Genomic DNA, 19,110 nt, shown 5'->3' with positions numbered 1-19,110 from the left:
CCGCTGCTGCTCCTTTCCTCCACTGCTGATCAGGAGTCGGATCGGTATCTGCATAGCGGAGCTGCACTGTACTCGCATGGTTAGAGGGGAGCACGAAAGACACAGCGCCACCATATTTCAATGAAAACGCTGCCAGATTTGTGCCCTCAGCTTGGTGGATGGCGCTGTCACTGTGAGGCTGATTTCCACAGCAGCCTCTGAGGTCACCACGCTGTCATGAACAACACCATTGCTGGCCTGACTACACGGTGGGGTTATACCTACCACAGTATTACAAAGCCCCTGCGGGCCCCTGCTGTATGCTTCCCACAAGGTTGTCTGTGTTGCCCTGCTAACTACTGCTGCTTGTCGCCCTCAGCGGCTTGCTATATACCACAAGGAGACTGCAGGAAGCTGAGTTGCTCTGTGCTTTTCTGCGGCACAGGTGCTGGTCAATGAGGCGGGGGCACTCCATGCGGCTAATAACCATAACGCCTCAACTGGCAAAACTGGCCCTTTGAGTGTTACTGTTGCAGACGCTGTTGGAACACTTAACAGCTGGGACGTTGAAACACTTATACCCCAACAGCACATCTGGGACTGGGCCTGGCACAGCAGTTTTACTACGCAAGGCATGGGCTGGAAAGACCAGAAACAGAGGGATGTATGATGTAACATCGCATGCATGTTATTACAAAGCGTGCTGTTACATCGCAGTCGTTACAACGACTGCATGTTACAACGCTATACCTTTACAACGCAAGTCTTTACATCGACTTGCGCTAGGTGGCGTGCTAACATTAAAAAAGTGTAATTTACTATTCCAACTCCAGTCCACTTATCAGTAGGGAAGGTGTTGGGATAGTAAACTACACTTTTTTAATGTTAGCACGCCATCTAGCGCAAGTCGATGTAAAGACTTGCGTTGTAAAGGCATAGCGTTGTTACATGCGGTCGTTGTAACGACCGCGATGTAACAGCACTGCGGTGTACTGACCGCGTTGTAAAGGATGTTTCCCGAAACAGAGTACACTCCCTATCGAGAAACTCGCTAATACCTCTACAGTGCAGGGCCCCACCGTGGCGGAAGTGGCGCGAGGCCAGCTGCAGGGGGAAGGAGCCCTGCATGCAACACACTCATTACTCCAGGAGATGTGCGCTGGCTTCAAGGCGCTGGATAGTCGTTTCGACTCCCTCGACAACACCATTGCGAGCCTTGGCGCCAAGGTACAAGCGCACAACAGAAGTTTGGATGTTGCAGAAGCCCGCATATCGGATATTGAGGATGGCACGGCGCAATCAGTCAAACGTCTGGTGCGGGTGGAGCGCATTCTGAAGGAAGTGGCCCTCAACAATTAAGAATTGGAAGCACGTAGTCGCCAAAATAACATACGAATTCTTGAAGTTCCTGAGTCCACCCCTAAAGGCCGCAAGGATCTGTTCATCGAAACTTTGCTGCTCGGTCTGTTCGGCAAGGAGTCCTTCACCCCCGGCTTCGTGATAGAAAGGGCACATTGATCACTAGGCCCCCGTCCCAATCCTGGGCTCCCTCCCAGACCTATTGTGGCACGAGTTATGAACTTTAGAGACCGGGACACAATACTACGCTTGGCAACAGAGAAGGGGGAGGTAGAATGGCAGGGCTCCAAACTATCCTTTTATCCGGAATTCACCGCCATGGTACAAGACGCAAGGCGGAAATACAATGGAGTCAAGGTCGCCCTGAGAAACTTGAATTTGCGTTATGGTATGCTGTATCCTGCACGCCTGAGGGTAGATGTGGAGGGTAAGGCCCGAGTATTTGATAGTCCTTCGTAGGCACAGGAATTATGTAGGATGTACAAACAAAGGAACAATCCCACAAACGGGGTTGTTTTACAGGTCTTCACCACCACACAGCGGCTCGGATGCAAGTGCAGAACTATTTTGGAGTGCCGGCACGGGATTATCGGTGCCTTTCTTTGGCATTCCTCTATGCTACATGTTGCTGGAACACGTCACATAATTTTGTAATGTCATTACAATAACTGGAGGCCGGCCGGGGCGTTGCTGCCCCCCGTGGTATATCCTTTGGAATGGTTCGGTTCACTTTGGGCTACTGTTATTGGGAACTGTTATTTGTGCGTGAAATAATGTTGTTCCCCACGTTCATTTTCATTCAGGGTTTGGCCCTTTCCCGATTGGGGATTGGCTGGGTGGTGGGAGGGGGTTGGGTCGGTTTGTTTTTGAGTCAATATTATCAGGATTGTTTACAGCGTTGTAAATTGAACACAGCCACTCGTTATCTTCACGATTCATTCATAGGTTCCTTACTGCACCCTGATGACCAGGTTTGGTAACTTTGAGGGTCCATTGTGCCTCACTCTATTAACATTGAATGTGCGTGGCTTGAATGACAACTGGAAACGACAACAGGTTTTACAGTATCTAGCGAGACACAGGGTCGATGTGGCACTCCTACAGGAGATGCACTTGCCTAAGTCAGATAGGGCGCAGTTTAGTCTAGCTGGGGTGCGCATAGATATTTCGCGAATTATAGTAATTACGCCAGAGGTGCAGCCATCTTAATTCTCAACAGGGTGCCCTTTTGTATGAGTTCTATTCACTGGTACAGTGCGGGACGCTATTTGGCAGTTACCGGCACCCTGTCTGGCAGAAGAGTAACATTTCTGTGTATATATGCCCCTAATGTGGATTCCCCTGATTTCTTTCATTTCCTGTCCTCACATCTAGACACCCTAGACTCACAGATGTTGATAGTGGGCGGAGATTTTAATTTGCTGCCTGACCCTGTCACGGACATCACGTCCGGGGCGCACAACACTAAACCCGAGCTCGTCGCGCACTCAAGGAGATTTGTGAGAGGTTCTCCTTATTGGATGCTTGGCGCAAACGCAACCCTAACACCACGGAATACACACACTATTCAGGGCAACACAACATATGGACCAGGATAGACTTTTGGTTGCTTTTGCCAGACATCTATGGCTGGTGCACCCTGTTGGAGACCCTGCCTAGGACATATTCGGATCATTTCCTGGTTAAATTACAGTTACAGTTCCCCCGTCCGGAGGGATTTGAACATCAGTGGAGGTTCCCTAACCGCGCGCTGCAAGACAAAGTTTTCAAAGCGGAAGTCCAAGAGGCCATTATAGATTATTTTGATCTAAACACCGGCTCGGTAGATACGTGGGTGGTGCTATGGGAAGGGTTCAAGGCGGTCCTCAGGGGCACATGCATAGCAAAACACACTGGGGTGCTTAAAGATCTTCGTCGTACATTATCCACATTGGAACACGATCTCAAGGCATTAGATGAGATAGCGACGCGGCACATATCTCCTACATATGAACAGAGACGTTTAGTGTTGTTGGAGGACTACAGGGAAAGAGCGGACAGGGAATTACTATTTTTGGGGAAATACCAGACTGCTAGACGATATGGAGAAGGGGAGCGGCCTGGTAGGACTCTTGCACAATAGTTACGCCCACCTTACCATAAAACATACATCACTGAACTACGGTCCCCCGACTCCTACACCTACACTACTACAAAGGATATCCAGAGTAGCTACCTGGGATACTACTCAAATTTATACAAGTCTACACTTGGTGAAGACAAAACTGCACAGGAGGCCTATCTAGACGAAGTGGCGTTAGTGTACTTGGAGAAATGTATGTAGGACTTCCTAGCTGAACCTATCTCAGAAGCGGATGTACTGCTTGCTATTGACTCACTTTGTGGCTCCTCAGCTCCTAGCCTAGATGGATTCATAGGAGTATTTTACAAAACATACAAAGAAATTCTGGCCCCTAAGCTCACTGAAGTGTATGCGAAGGCCATGGAATGGCAGATACTCCCCCCCACTCTGCGCGAAGCAGTCATAATCCTACTCCCCAACCCTGGCAAAGACCCTACACAATGTGGCTCCTACCGTCCGCTGTCCCTGCTAAATTTAGATTATAAAATACTGTCAAAGTTCATCTCAAATAGGTTATCCCAATTAATGCAATTCATAATTTAGCCTGCTCAATCGGGATTTGTGCCTCACTGCTCCACCTCCCTGAATCTCCGGACACTGTTCACAGTCTTACACAGAATTGACCCGGAGACGCCTGCAGCCACCATCTTATTGGATGCAGAGAAGGCGTTTGACCCTTTAGAATGGTCCTTCTTTCTCTCCATAATGCGCCGAATGGGCATGCCCATGGGTTTTATTGCCACTACAACTCTTTTATATAACACACCGACAGCCCGATTGCGGTTGAATGGGGCTCTTTTCAACCCTTTTCGGCTAGCTCGTGGAACCAGACAGGGCTGCTCATTGTCCCCTTTATTGTTTATTCTGGCCATGGACCCCCTCGTGCGTCATTTCCAAGAGAAACACCTTCATAGGAGATTACATTTTAAAACTGGCCCTCTATTGATGTTCCTGTATGCAGACGCGACTATACTGTATGTTAGACACCCACAGGCTAATTTGCCCGAGCTGATTAGAGAAATCATCAGATTTGGAGGTTTTTCAGGGCTGGGCATCAACTGGCATAAATCGGTCATCTTCCCACTTACACTTAATACCCAGCCGTGGGAGTTAGAATTCCCCCTTGAATGGTGTACGGAGTCGGTAAAGTATTTGGGCATCCACATTCATGTGGACGCTTCCCAAATACTTAGCCTCAATTATGGCAGAGCTATAAACCCGTTTGACTCTCAGATAGAGAAATGGTTGAAATTACCCTTGTCAATAGCCGGCCACGTAGCCATTATAAAAAGTGTTGTCCTGGCCAAATTTTTGTATTTCTTTAATACCATTCCGATTCCCCTCACCAATAACTTTTTTAACACTCTACGTTCACTTCTGAATAAACTTGTTTGGGGGGTAAACGGGCACGTGTCCGCCAGTTAGTCCTTACGCTGCCCTATGAGAGAGGTGTTTATAATTAGGGCTCCCGGTTTTATAGTATTTCTTTTTTTGCCATTTCTGTCTGTATTTTTCCATATTTATTTTAAGGGCATTTTATCTGTATTTATCCACATTTATTTTTGCCACAAGCAGAAGGCAATGCTGCATCTAGTATTTTTCCACATTTATTTAAATTGACAACGCACACATGCATTCGGTTGTTATTGGTCAACACAATACATTCATCAGAAAACTTTGCCATTCACAGAATGTCCCAAATACGCTTAAAAGTGCTATCACAAGCCATTTGTCTCAGAGCCTTGCAGTTTCTTTCATCGCCACAGAGTGCTACATCCTCACCCCCACTGAACACCATCCTGCCCCACTGAGAGAAACTCACACTCCCTTCAGCTACAACCCAATTGTGCCTCGCTATAAACACCTAGAAGCAACTCAATTCAATCTATGTACTAGACAAGAGTAATTTGCTGCCTGAAAAAAGTAACAATATTCTGGCAAAATTAAACAGTCAAAGGTAATACAATTTAAAGCTTTTACACTCATTATGCAGAAAGCTAAGGACATGAAAAGAAAAGTAGCACTTGACTGGCAAACTCCTCTGTAAGGTGGCCCTAATGTGTTTGGGTTTGAATAAAACCAATCTGGGAACTTTGCAACTACTCGGTCTTGTTTTATTTAGGTATGTATTTATTGTTCATATTTTTAAACCTTTTTTCTCTCCCCTGAAGCCGCGTTTTGGAATTGAATTTGGATCCATTTCACTGGGGAACGAATGACAGAAAGGAAGGGAAAGAACAGTCGCGGTTTTCTGCAAGTGAGGAGGAGCGTGACAAAGAGAGGAAGTAAGAGGAAGAAAGAGGGGGGGCAGCAGAATTGGACATTGTCCTTGTCTTGTCCTGGGCGGGCAAGAAGGAAGAGATCGTAATGGTTATGGACTCTGCAAGTACTCTGTTTCTGAGTCTCACTTACACCCTCTTCCCAGTGCTTAATTTGTGCCATTTACAACTGGGAGACTGGGGGACACTTACTTATCAGGGCCGGGTCTACGCGTCTGCTGCTTGCACATCACATCATTTGCATGATATTGTTGACTTGCTTTAAATACCATCTCCTCCTCCTCACTCGGCACACATGCGCGCGCGGCGCACCCCGCAAGTCCTCATCATCCTGCATTAAGGGAGGCAGCCCCACGACGTTGAGGGCGGCAGGCAGCACCAGGCCCAGTTTTTACTAGGTAAGGCAGTGTGCCCGGGCCCAGCCCACCACATACGTCAGTCCATAAGTAAGTACTAAGGGCCTCATTTATGAGGCCTTGCGTGAGTTTTGCGCTTCCGATGCGTCACTTTTTGTGACGCATCGGCGGCGTAAAACTTGCCTCCTGATGCGCACTATTTACAAAGTGACGCCTCTAAGCAGATGCGTCACTTTGTAAACCCCTGCGCTACATTATACCTGCATCAGGTATAATGTATGCAGAGGGGGCGTTCACCCGCAAAAAGCCTCGTAATAGTGACGCAGTGAAATCTAGGAGATTTCACTGCGTCACTTTTAGGACGCTGTTGCGTCAAAATCTTGCGCCTGCCTCACAGCAGGCGTAAGACTGACGCAAGCCCTTTCACATGGGGCTTTTCCCATGTGAAAGGTAGCATTGCTGGAGTTGCGTCACTTTTGTGACACACTCCAGCAATGCGTCACTTTTGTGCCTACAGATAAGTCAGAAATACTGACGTATCTGTAACTCCTTGCGACATGATGCGTCATATTATAAATATGACGCATCAATCATGTCGCAGGGAGAGCACAGTGAAAAGTGACGCATCGCTGTTTTCACGCAGCGATGCGTCACTTTTCATAAATGAGGCCCCAAATACTTACTAGCAGTATTATGTACATTAGTAAAATATAGCAGTAGCCATAAATGTGGAGTCGTTACTGTCTGCCCCCTGCCTGTGGCATATCTTGGGCCGCGGCCGCCAAACAAGCCTCTTGGTGTGACACTGACCCCGCCATATAAAATATGACAATCCTGTATCAAAGTGACAGAATATACAAACAGCTGGGAAGAACGGAGTACAGTACACGCACAGTGTGGGAGGGGAGACTTGGGAGGGCTCAGAAAGAAGTAGTCAAAGCAGTCGCACTCAGGGTATAAACAGTATGAACATGTGTGAGGGATTCTGCGGAGGGTAGAACTGTGAATATTCTCTATTTTCTCAGCAAGAATTTCCAGTCGCTTCTTGTGTCTTCACTTACAGTTTGACGAGGGCAGTGTTCATCAACAGTCTTCTCTCAATGTCCATTTCTTCAGATGTTCATACTGGGGCTTAATCTGCTTCTAAGAGCTGGTGTGGGAAGAGAACAGAGCTGAGGCACTTTAAGTTAAGACTGGTTGCCCAGGATCACACAATCTGGACATAACGGGCAAGCAGATTTACAACTCCAGAGGAGCGTTTTGCCAGCAAGGCACTTTACATTAGAACCTGCTGGATTCAGTGCTTAGTTTAAGCCGGGCGGCTGTTGGTGGGCCTACCTGCGCTCATTTACGGGGACTGGGACTTATTTTTAATTATAAGACATGTACCCAAACAAGAGAGAAAAGAATAAATAAATATAGCGAAAAGCGTCAACATAAGAAAAGAGGAGGAAGAGAGGGAGAAATGGTGCCAAAGGAGGAAAGCAAGGATGAAAATGAACGTGCCAAAGTGAATTAAAACGGCAAGGAGAGTATGCCAGTGAGTGAGCGAGGCAAGGAACTGAATCAATACGAGATCGAGGGCGGCAGGCTGCTAAAGAAAACTTTGGGCACCGGTACTAATCACTTTACAAATTAAGCACTGCTTCCCTGTGTGTGTCTGACTGAGCCCTGCCTTCCAGCGCACCCAGGGCTGAAAACACACCACTACACCATACCACTTCCCCCTGTCCACCACAGGCGTGTCTGTGAGAGAGTAAGATCGCAGCCCAAGCCAAGGGAAGGGAGGGGGGCGGAATGCGGTGTGTGTGAGAGTTTTTATTTTATTTAATGCGATTTTATATAGTGCGAACATTACCCGAAGGTGTCAGATCGCTTTACAAAAGAACCAGTTGCGCTACATAAGGACTTCGGATTACATGAGTTACATAGAAGATGCAAAAAGAAAAAATTGCAAATGTACAAGTTGTAAAGTCACACAAGGAAGTGATACAGAGAAAATTGCAAATGTGCAAGTAGTAAAGTCAATCAGGGAAGAGATACAAATGGATAAACTCTTAGAATCACCTAGGAATGGTAGTGAGGACAAGGGTCTACTACATATATTAGTGGTTAGAGTTATCTCTATATACATATATATACAAATAGTAGATTTGCTCAGGATTACATTTTACCGAGGAGTTGCAGTCGCAAGATGGAGGGTCCAGGTCATGGAGGTAAATATCTCCCCCCCCCCCAAAAAAAAACACAAAAATGGCTGATCAGTCAGAGAGAACACCTACCCCTGAATGGGAAGGCAAAGTCACCAACATTTGAACATTGAACAGATGCCATGCTCCGGATGTAGGAGCCCTATAGCTAGCGTGGGTCATCCTAAGATTCGAAGACTCTGGAGGGAGGTGGCTGAGAGTATTGAGTATGGGTATTAAGTCAGAACATACCAAATGCAATTATGCACTGATTCGGGCTAATTCTGTAATAGCATTTGCATGGACGATGTGAGCAATAAGCTTTTGGTCTGGGTTACATGACTAAACCATTGAGCAATAGTACATTAAAACGAGACACTCAAGAGTGAGTCACCTGGAGTGGACAGAGAGGATTGAGTTGTAAGGAAGTCCCCCATGCAGTTCAGTGTAAGCAATGGGATGGTGGTGGAAAGATACACCCTGAAAGCCAATAGCATTAGTTAAGAGATGAATACTCCAATGGGCTGAGCCAAAGCATGATTGACAAAATCTCCTGTCAATGAATGAAAGAGGCTTGTCAAAAAAAACAAATGGTTGAACGGAATTGAAAAAAAGCCCACTTTATGTATCTTATTATCAATAGATCTGTTTGACAATTGCACTGTGAAAGCCTAGAGCTAAGAAGATATTTGCACATACCAGTTTCATGATCACATTTTGATTGCAGTTCGTTGGTGCATATGATATAACAAAACTACAGAAAAATTCAACAAAGATCTCTGTGTCTGAAAGGACGTCTCAGTGAATTAAATGCTTGCAATTTCCTAGCAAGGCTGATTCAGCCTTCATGCTTACGAAGTCGGTGAATCGATCACTACTACATTATGTAAGAGACATTTGTTGTTTAAAGTGGTTAGTAGCAGCATAAGTGTGGTGCAAATGGCGTTACAATAATACATTATCATTATTATGTGGACTTTGTGGTTTAATATTTTGTGCCCCGATGTAAGGGAAATGGTTCTATAAATCTGGTAATTTATTTAGAAACAGCCTAAGCTCAGGCTCAGAAGCACAGGGGATAGTAGGAAACGCTGCCAGGTTGTTAGCACTTGTGGCTTTTCGTGTATGACCTTAGGAGGAGGAAACAAAACTAACTGGCTAAATTATTGACTGTACCACTCCGCCCCTCCCCAACCCCCCCAAAAACACACACGCTCTCCCTAATCCCAGCTTCGGCGCTCATCAAAATTATTGTGTGACCGTGTGCAAATCACTTTATCGTTCTTTGTTTCAAGATGTACATATGTTTAATGTGTATTTGGAAAACCAGTTGTTTGTTGTGCTGTCTACACATAATTTATACGCAGAAGTACACAGATGTGCATGTCACCTCAAGGTGGGGCGCTGAGAACAATGCAGGCCTCCTGACGCTGGCAGCCTTGGATCATCTGGGAGCTCAGGGCACAGTGCCTCCTGCCAGGACCCCCATTGTGCAGGCACTTACTGAGCGCTAAAACAATGAACAGGATTAGCACGTACTTGCCTTTCTTTTGAAATGGCTGGCCAGGCTCACTCAAGGGGCGGAGCGGAGCCCCAGACATGGCTGGGGCAGCTAACAAAAGGCCGACAGGAGCGCAAAAAAGACCCCACAGCCCTAGAATCAGCAAGAGGGCGTGGCGAGTCAACTCTGCTGGAGCACAGCAACGCGCAAAATGTGCTAGTATTTTCTCGTTTTCACATATAAATACAGACAAAGGAAGACATGTTTTCCGTCTGTATTTATATGTAAAAATCAGTTTAAACGGAAAACCGGGAGACCTAGTTATAATGTACCAGACTTTCAACTCTATTATCTGGTGGCGCAGTGTAGTTATGCGTATTCCTGGAACCATCCTGATGCCCGTATCCCTTACTTGAAACCTGAGGCAGACCTGGTATCACCCGGGCGCCTGTCGGCGGTGCTGCCTGTAGGCTTTCCCAGAGACCATGTGGACATTCAGACTGTATCCTGCACTAGCTGGGCGTGGCAGAAACTGGGCCGGATCACGGGAACGGAGTGACTTTACTCCTCTGCTCTACTGGTGGTGAATCCTCATTTGCTTCCCATTAAGGTGGAACGACTAGTGCAGCATACCTTGGCAAAATATGACCTAACCAAAATAGGAGATTTGTATCCGGACGGTCATATTTTCTCCACGACTGAAGACGCACGCTTTAGCGCAGCGGGCTTAATGGATACATTTGTGCTATGCCGCGTCTACTCCGCACTACGCTCCTCCTACCCAACATTCTCATTAGAGCCACCCTCGTTCTTTCCTTTGACGATTCCAATAGAGAAGGAGGATACCGCACATCTGATATCTAAGCTATACAGGGCCGCTTCCACTTTGAAACTGGTACATGACAGTAAAATTCGCAGAGACTGGGAACAAGACCTGGGTATTACTATCACAGATAAACAGTGTGCCCACTGCTGCTCGGTCACAAGAGATGTGTTTCTGAACAGCAGGCACAAGCTACTTCACTTCAAATTTTTGAGTCGCATTTATTATACTCCAGCGCTTGCGCACAAAATAGATCCCATTAGGCCTCACACATGCCGTAAATGCTCCGCATCTTATGCTGATTTCACGCACCTCACTTGGACATGTCCAAATTTGCACGAGTTCTGGGTACGGGTTCACAACACACTTGGCTTGATACTGCGTATTCCGCTGACCCCGATTCCAGAGGTGGCACTACTTGGATACACTGTCACATTCCCTAAGAAATTGCGCAGATTCGCCTCTCTATGTCTCCTATTGGCGAAGCGTGAGGTGGCATTACATTGGGGTCGACACACAGCCCCTACAGTTCAGGGATGGTTTCGCAGTATCGCATATTGTAATGTGAACAGTGAGCTTTATTCTGATTTGATTCCCAGTACGTCCTGCCTTAGGGATGTCTGGGGGCCATACCAGGAGTATATGGAGACGCTTAGGGACCCACGTCTGGGCATACCCTGCCAACTTAGGGCGAACAAAGCAAACACAAGGAGATGATGGACGGAGCGCTGAAACTTTTCAGACACTCACCCCCAGTGACAGATCTGGGTTGAATCCATGATGGATTTAGGCCTAGATCTCTGTACTTGGGTGAATGTATGACATTGTTCTGCATTCTGTCCATCGATTGTTCTTTTTGCATTTGTCACCCCGAGTGGGACGGCTTTGCCCAGATGTGGGTCCCGTGCTCTCCATGCCACTGGAGTCAAGCTATCCTGGCTTATGAGGGCTGAAAGCCTGAAACCGGTCCTAGGATGCTTGTTTCCAGTCCAGGGAGGACCTGGCTTGGCAGTTCGGACTGGGCTGTTCCCATTGGGTGCAGGGTCAAGACTGATTTGCAAATGGCTGGGTCCAAACTGGAATGGCATGGTGAGCAACAAAACAATGGATTTAGGCCCAGATCTCTGTACTGGGGTGAATGTATGATATTGTTCTGCATTCAGTCCATCAATTGTTCTTTTTGCATTTGTCACCCCGAGTGGGACGGGTATGCCCAGACGTGGGTCCCGTGCTCTCCATGCCACTGGAGTCAAGCTATCCTGGCTGATGAGGTCTGAAAGCCCCAAACCGGTCCTAGGATGCTTGTTTCCAGTCCAGGGAGGACCTGGCTTGGCAGTTCGGCTGGACTGTTCCCATTGGGTGCAGGGTCAAGACTGATTTGCATATGGCTGGGTTCAAACTGGAATGGCCTGGTGAGCAAACAAACGATGGATTTAGGCCCAGATCTTTGTACTGGGGTGAATGAATGACATTTTTCTGCATTCTGTCCACCAATTGATCTTTTTGCATTTGTCACCCCAAGTGGGATGGGTATTCCCAGACGAGTGGGATGGGTGTGCCCAGACGTGGGTCCCGTGCTCTCCATGTCACTGGAGTCAAGCTATCCTGGCTGATGAGGGCTGAAGGCCCAAAACTGGTCCTAGGATGCTTGTTTCCAGTCCAGGGAGGATCTGGCTTGGCAGTTCGGGCTGGACTGTTGCCATTGAGTGCAGGGTCAAGACTGATTTGCATATGGCTGGGTCCAAACTGGAATGGCATGGTGAGCAAAAAAACGATGGATTTAGGTCTAGATCTCTGTACTGGGGTAAATGTATGGCATTGTTCTGCATTCTGTTAATCAGTTGTTCTTTTTACAATATTAAGTTAAGCCTAGATTACAAGAGTCTCCTTAAAATGGTTCCCACCTTTACAAACACCTGTGTACAGTGCAGATGCTGTCATTAGAAGTAGTGGAACATTTTCACATTATCTGAATTTTTCCCTATTGAAATTTTGCCATGTCAAACCAGCGAAATTTAATTGGGGGTGGAAAGTCCCGGAAAATATAGTTGAATGCTGTTTTGGCGCAAAAAACACCAAAATTTGCACGGGCAAACTCGTGGTTGGTGCTGTTTATTGCATCTAGGACTTCTGGGTATCGGATTTCAATGGGTGCAGAAAAGGGCACTATATTTGCAATTTTTCAATCCGAGCAATCAAACAACCGGAAAAAAGTGCATCCCATCTCTTCGTGTTACAGCTTTGGAATGTGGGTCTCTCATTATTATGGACACCTTTGGTCCCCATACGCCCAGGGATGGAGAAAGTGCATCATGTACACCTTATGAAGAGATATTCGATTCTGTGCCATTACCAGGGCCACTGGCAGAGGAGAATCAAATTATGCAGCAAGAAAAGGCAAATTGTTCGACCTTATGCAGCACTTTTTGTGATACTATTTCTTAATTCTTTTGTAACTTTTTTTATATGTTTACACTGCCTGGGAAAGGTTTTACCTCATCCAAATACAGTAATAAGCAACAGAAAGGCGACCGATCAGCCTTTGCAGGGCTTTCCACTGAGCGGCACCACAGGTCAATTTCAGTTATTTTGGTTAGTTTGAGCTAAAAAAAATAGTTGTTGTTAAATTCTGTGTTCTATGCGGTAGATGATGGATTATGTGGCAAATGCAGAATGCCTATAATAATATGTGGAATTATGTCACAGAATTGGATTAATGGCTTAATTCCCGTGGCTCTAGGTATATTGCACTGAAACCTGAAGTAGGGCTTCCGGTTTTATGGTATTTTTTTTTTAACATTTCCGTCTGCATTTACCCATATTTATCTTTTGGCCATTTTATCTGTATTTATCCATATTTATTTTATGCTTTGCGTATAAATTAGGTTGTCAAATGGTACAATCATAATCACTATTGTAGTTTTTAGCATGTGGTTTTCTTTGGGTTTTTTCAACGCACAAACTCTGCTCTTGTTCATGGTGCCATGTTTTAGTATGCCTCGCTTACAGCACTTAATGGCTTGACTAATGTAGTTGTACCCCAAACTTCATCCACATTTGGGCTGTTAATTCCTCCATACTGGGACCTTAAGTCACAGGCTTAAGTACTGCGCAGATTCAATTGTTAAATCTTGCAATATGTGCAAATGATAGATTTGCGGCACATGTGATGTCACTTCCTGCTGTGATGTCACTTCCTTCTGTGGTGTCATTTCCTGCCGTGGTGTCACTTCCTGTGACACCACCTAACTTGGAGAGTCCCCCCACTTCTTTTTTAGGACTTGTCTCCCTGCCTCTCACCCACGAGTTACCAGCTTGGCGGCACAGTAGTGTACAAATCCAATGATCTTGTGTTCCATGGCTCCCCGGCGCTGTATGTGCTCCTAACCCCCGTGCTGCGGGCATTCAATGAATTAGATCAGACAGTTCATGCTGCACCCTAGAAACGGTCACCAAACACAGAAGGTACTTCCTTGCATTACAGGGGTGCCAGTTTGAATCAAGTGCCCGCAGAATGCAGTACGCTGATTTGTTGCCTAGGCGACCACCCAGACCAATTTACCTCTAGTTATGGAGGTGTTTCTCCCCAGGGTAAATTATTACACCAAAAAGATGAGACACTTGAGTTTTTCTTCTATTTTTACCGCAGTATATGTTTTTTTTCAGTATGTGTGTATTTCTGAGTTGAGTAGCGCATGTGTAATGCGCATTGAGTGCATGTGCCTACAAGTTGCACTTACAATTTACCATCTTGTTTTGCTTGCAGTGGCATTTTTTGGATCCTATGTAGTATGGTAGCTAATGACAGGGTAATGATCAGGGTCCCTTTCAAATGTGATTCCCAAAGCACTGCAGATGTTTTTTCCCCAAACCCATAATTTGTATACAGCAGTGTTTTATTTCACAGAGCCTGTAAGTGAGCGCCACATGTTCCAATCGCTTACCATAATGGAAGTCCTGACCACCGCCATGTTAGAGGACATGAAACAATGGAAATAAATGTGTACGCATTCGCAAACCGGGTGGGAGCAATTCAGAAAGAAACAAGTGACATCGTTACGCCTCCCATGCCTGCTGCCCAAGCAACTGCAACCGCATCAAATAAAAGTGTTGAAAAATTCAGCGCAGCCATGTTAAAGCTGTGTGTTCACATCAGTTGACCAATTCAGTGAAACAAGAGTGCGCAAACAAACAATAAACACATCAAATAGCAATGCAACGTGTAACAGGGCCAGTCGCCCCAAGTGTGAAACACACCCAAAGGTAGGACAACGGTATACCTTCTACCAATAAAAATAAATGAATTAAAAAAGGCATGGGAAAAAACAAATGGAAAGTAGTGGGCGTGGTCTCAGCACCCCGAGTAGATACAGCATGCCTTGCAGAGCAGCACATGTGCGGTGCTGGGCTCGACCTAAAAAATTGCTTTATTTAAAAGCAATCACAGACATGGTGGACAGCTGAATACTGCGGACCACCATGTCTGTGATGGATGCGATTCCCACTGGATTGGTAAATTACTAATTGCAACCTACCTCACTAATATTCTGATGCAGCTCCATTTGTGACTTACTAGGAATCAATATTTGGAAATTAAGAGCCAGATGTATTAAGAAAGCATTTTGAGATACCCTAATTGCGAATCCTTGCAATTCGCGATTAAAAGGTCGCAAAACAGCATTTATGAAACATTCTCTGCGATTCCCAGTGGGTCACAAATGACCGACCTCTTGAATAATAAATAAGGTAGGTCGCAATTTGGAACCATTAGGAATCGCAAAAATCGCAGGGATGGTGGCCTGCTGAGGTCAGCAGACCACCATGTCTGCGATTGCTTTTGAACAAAGCAATCTTTTTTTTGTGAAGCAGCCCATTTTCCTTTAAGGAAAACGGGATGCTTTACAAAAAGAAAAATGAAACGTTTTAATTTCATTTTTTGAAGAGCTGGCAGTGGTCTGTAGGACCACTGCCTGCTCCTAAAAAAAGTTTTTGATAAGTTCACAAAAGGGAAGGTGTCCCTTGGAGACCCCTTTCTGTTTGCAAATGGTTACCACCAAAATATGAGAACGTTTTGCGATCGTCTTCATGGTCACAAAACATTCTTACATACCATTATGATTCAGTATTTGTAAGGGACGCCCTAAACAAGCCCATTCCAAATACCGAATCGCAAACTCATTTTGTGATTTGGGAACAGGTTGCCAATCACAAAATAAGGTTGGATACATGTAAAAAGCCTTTTTTTCAGTTTGCGAACCGGCCTGTGTGCGAACACAAAATTGGTTGCTACATGTGGCCCATAAAGGTTCAGACATTAGGAATACTGCTTTCAAAATTGTGATTCTAAGATAACCGCAATTAGGAAATCTGTATTCCTCATGTTAGAACATCAGGCCCAACCTGATTTTACAATTATAGATTTTTTTTCAATCACAAAGCTATTAAAGGCACATAATATTAAAATTATAACTTTGATTCCACTTATAACATCAGCAACCCAGAACTCCGGTTTGAGATTGTGCATTGAACATTTATTTTGAAAACACAAGCCCAAGCAACATTTTAAACATGTTTTTACTACCTAAAAGGCAACATGAAACCCAATCTGTCCTGTAAACATTATATAGCACGGTGAAGAATCTTTCCCCCCAGTGGGAATACAGCATCCTTGCTGGAGCTATATATAATGAGGGAACTGTAGTCAGAGTTAGGAATCTTCGATTTACTTCATCAGAAAGGTAAATTTCCAGTTCGACGAACTATAAAAAAATAAAAAAATACTTAAACATCATTAAGGCAAAGTAGACATATCGAATCAAAAGGTAGCATATCACAATTTTCATTAATAATTACATACTGTCCAGTAAAATGTTCGTATCTTAGAAATTATATTAAGTGATAACTTTCCTATTTCTTCGCCAAGAAATTCCTCTGTGACAATAATGCAATCTAGATTCACTGCTCACCCAAAGTTGAAAATAGATATTGTATGTTGCGACTAGAGGCGCGTATTGTCTGAATGTATAAAACGTATTTATCACCTGCATTGAAATATATATGATCAATTGCTTTAAGTTAAAAGAAGACTTGATTTCAGTGTCTACATTCAATCTCGTGTTGGTATGCACACATGTCCAAACACACTTGCCCTCATAAAAGGCTGGACTGTGAAAGCCAAGATAATATTAATACACTCATCGAACAAGTAGGCCTCAATATTTAAAAAAGAACATAGAATCTCCCAGTGACTCAACCCCAGGATTTTTGGTAAAAATATGTCAGCTTCCCATGAGCTAACATTGCCAAAACGAGTTACAGGAACAGACGGCCTGGAGCCGAAGGACCTCTAGATATATGCATTACTTCGTTGAGTGAGGGTATATTTAAAAAGCAAACAGAGGTTATTGGAGTAAAACCTCCGGTTACTATTTCGACTGATGTTGTTGAACAACTCTTATGCTTTTCTATTAACAAACCGCCTACCTAGGGACTGATTTTTCCAGATGATTTTATGAACTGCTATGTTTGCTTCTGATTAAGCATGCACGTTTGGTGATTATTGGAGATTTTAACTATTGTGTGGTAATCCAAAGACTGAATTTAAAGACTGTGAATTTACGTGACTGTTTTAATTAAATCTATCACAAGCCATACACAGTCCTGCCTGTTGTAAAGCCTGATACTAGTAGACTAGACGTTGAGCCAAAACCCACGGGAGTTTGTACTGATCCTTCTCAGTAATACCTCCTTGATGCAAAGTGATGCCATGGTTACTTACCTGTAATGTTCATTACTCTGAGTATAGTCTTCCTCGCCACATGAGTAACAAAGTGAGCTTCAGCTCCACACCAGAACCCTCCAAAGCAAAAAGTCAGCATCCCATGCCTCCCATCCCTCCCCAACATGGACAACTCACCTCACCTCTGACCCACCATAAGAGGGGAGTCGGCCCATCCCACAGCCTGGGGAAATACCAAGCCCAAATCAATAAAGCCGATAGAAGAACAGGGAGGGAGGGATAGGAACTCATGTGGTGAGGAAAACTATACTCAGAGTAATGAAGTGAGCACATACCCAAGCCATGAGTGTGGAAGGGTATGCTCAGACATGAGTCCCTTGCTCATTGCACCATCAGGATTCAAGCAAGCCGGGCCGAAGACGGCTGTAATGCCAGAAACCGGTCCCCGGAAGCTTGTTTCCTTTCCAGTGAAGAATTGGCTTGGTAGTTTGGTCTGCCCTGTTCCCATGATGCACTGGGCCAGGGACAGACTAATTTGCATATAGCCAGGTTCTGAACTGGGATGGTGCAGTGAGCTAAAAAACGGTGATGGATCAAGCCCTGATCTGTTGACTGGGTAGGAGTGTTCTGATTAACTCAGATACTCTGTCCATCACCACCCCCTTTTTGTAATTATTTTCTCCACCATGAGTGTGGAAGGGTATGCTCAGACATGAGTCCCTTGCTCATTGCACCATCAGGATTCAAGCAAGCCGGGCCGAAGACGGCTGTAATGCCAGAAATCGGTCCCCGGAAGCTTGTTTCCTTTCCAGTGAAGAATTGGCTTGGTAGTTTGGTCTGCCCTGTTCCCATGATGCACTGGGCCAGGGACAGACTAATTTGCATATAGCCAGGTTCTGAACTGGGATGGTGCAGTGAGCTAAAAAACGGTGATGGATCAAGCCCTGATCTGTTGACTGGGTAGGAGTGTTCTGATTAACTCAGATACTCTGTCCATCACCACCCCCTTTTTGTAATTATTTTGGCCACCATGAGTGTGGAAGGGTATGCTCAGACATGAGTCCCTTGCTCATTGCACCATCAGGATTCAAGCAAGCCGGGCCGAAGACGGCTGTAATGCCAGAAACCGGTCCCCGGAAGCTTGTTTCCTTTCCAGTGAAGAATTGGCTTGGTAGTTTGGTCTGCCCTGTTCCCATGATGCACTGGGCCAGGGACAGACTCATTTGCATATAGCCAGGTTCTGAACTGGGATGGTGCAGTGAGCTAAAAAACGGTGATGGATCAAGCCCTGATCTGTTGACTGGGTAGGAGTGTTCTGATTAACTCAGATACTCTGTCCATCACCACCCCCTTTTTGTAATTATTTTGGCCACCATGAGTGTGGAAGGGTATGCTCAGACATGAGTCCCTTGCTCATTGCACCATCAGGATTCAAGCAAGCCGGGCCGAAGACGGCTGTAATGCCAGAAACCGGTCCCCGGAAGCTTGTTTCCTTTCCAGTGAAGAATTGGCTTGGTAGTTTGGTCTGCCCTGTTCCCATGATGCACTGGGCCAGGGACAGACTAATTTGCATATAGCCAGGTTCTGAACTGGGATGGTGCAGTGAGCTAAAAAACGGTGATGGATCAAGCCCTGATCTGTTGACTGGGTAGGAGTGTTCTGATTAACTCAGATACTCTGTCCATCACCACCTCCTTTTTGTAATTACATACCCAAGCCAAGCGGCTTTATGTCACACTAGAAACCACTGACAAAAAGGAGAT

The 19,110-nt window shown here is 45.4% G+C and overlaps 1 protein-coding gene across 4 annotated transcripts in view; it reads right to left on the bottom strand.

Moving 5' to 3' along the window:
• Positions 1 to 16,164: 16,164 nt before the first annotated feature.
• Positions 16,165 to 19,110, bottom strand: part of LOC144761611 (potassium/sodium hyperpolarization-activated cyclic nucleotide-gated channel 1-like) — a 1,852,618-nt gene continuing 1,849,672 nt past the window's right edge. For all 4 annotated transcript variants that reach the window (XR_013595810.1, XM_078646912.1, XM_078646913.1 and 1 more), the window contains one exon: positions 16,165 to 16,367. The gene's annotated coding sequence lies outside the window, so the exon portion shown is untranslated. The remainder of the gene's footprint in view (positions 16,368 to 19,110) is intronic.

Source organism: Lissotriton helveticus, chromosome 6 (genome assembly GCF_964261635.1).
Source record: "Lissotriton helveticus chromosome 6, aLisHel1.1, whole genome shotgun sequence".
Lineage (NCBI taxonomy): Eukaryota > Metazoa > Chordata > Amphibia > Caudata > Salamandridae > Lissotriton > Lissotriton helveticus.
This window is presented reverse-complemented; position numbering and strand designations above follow the sequence as displayed.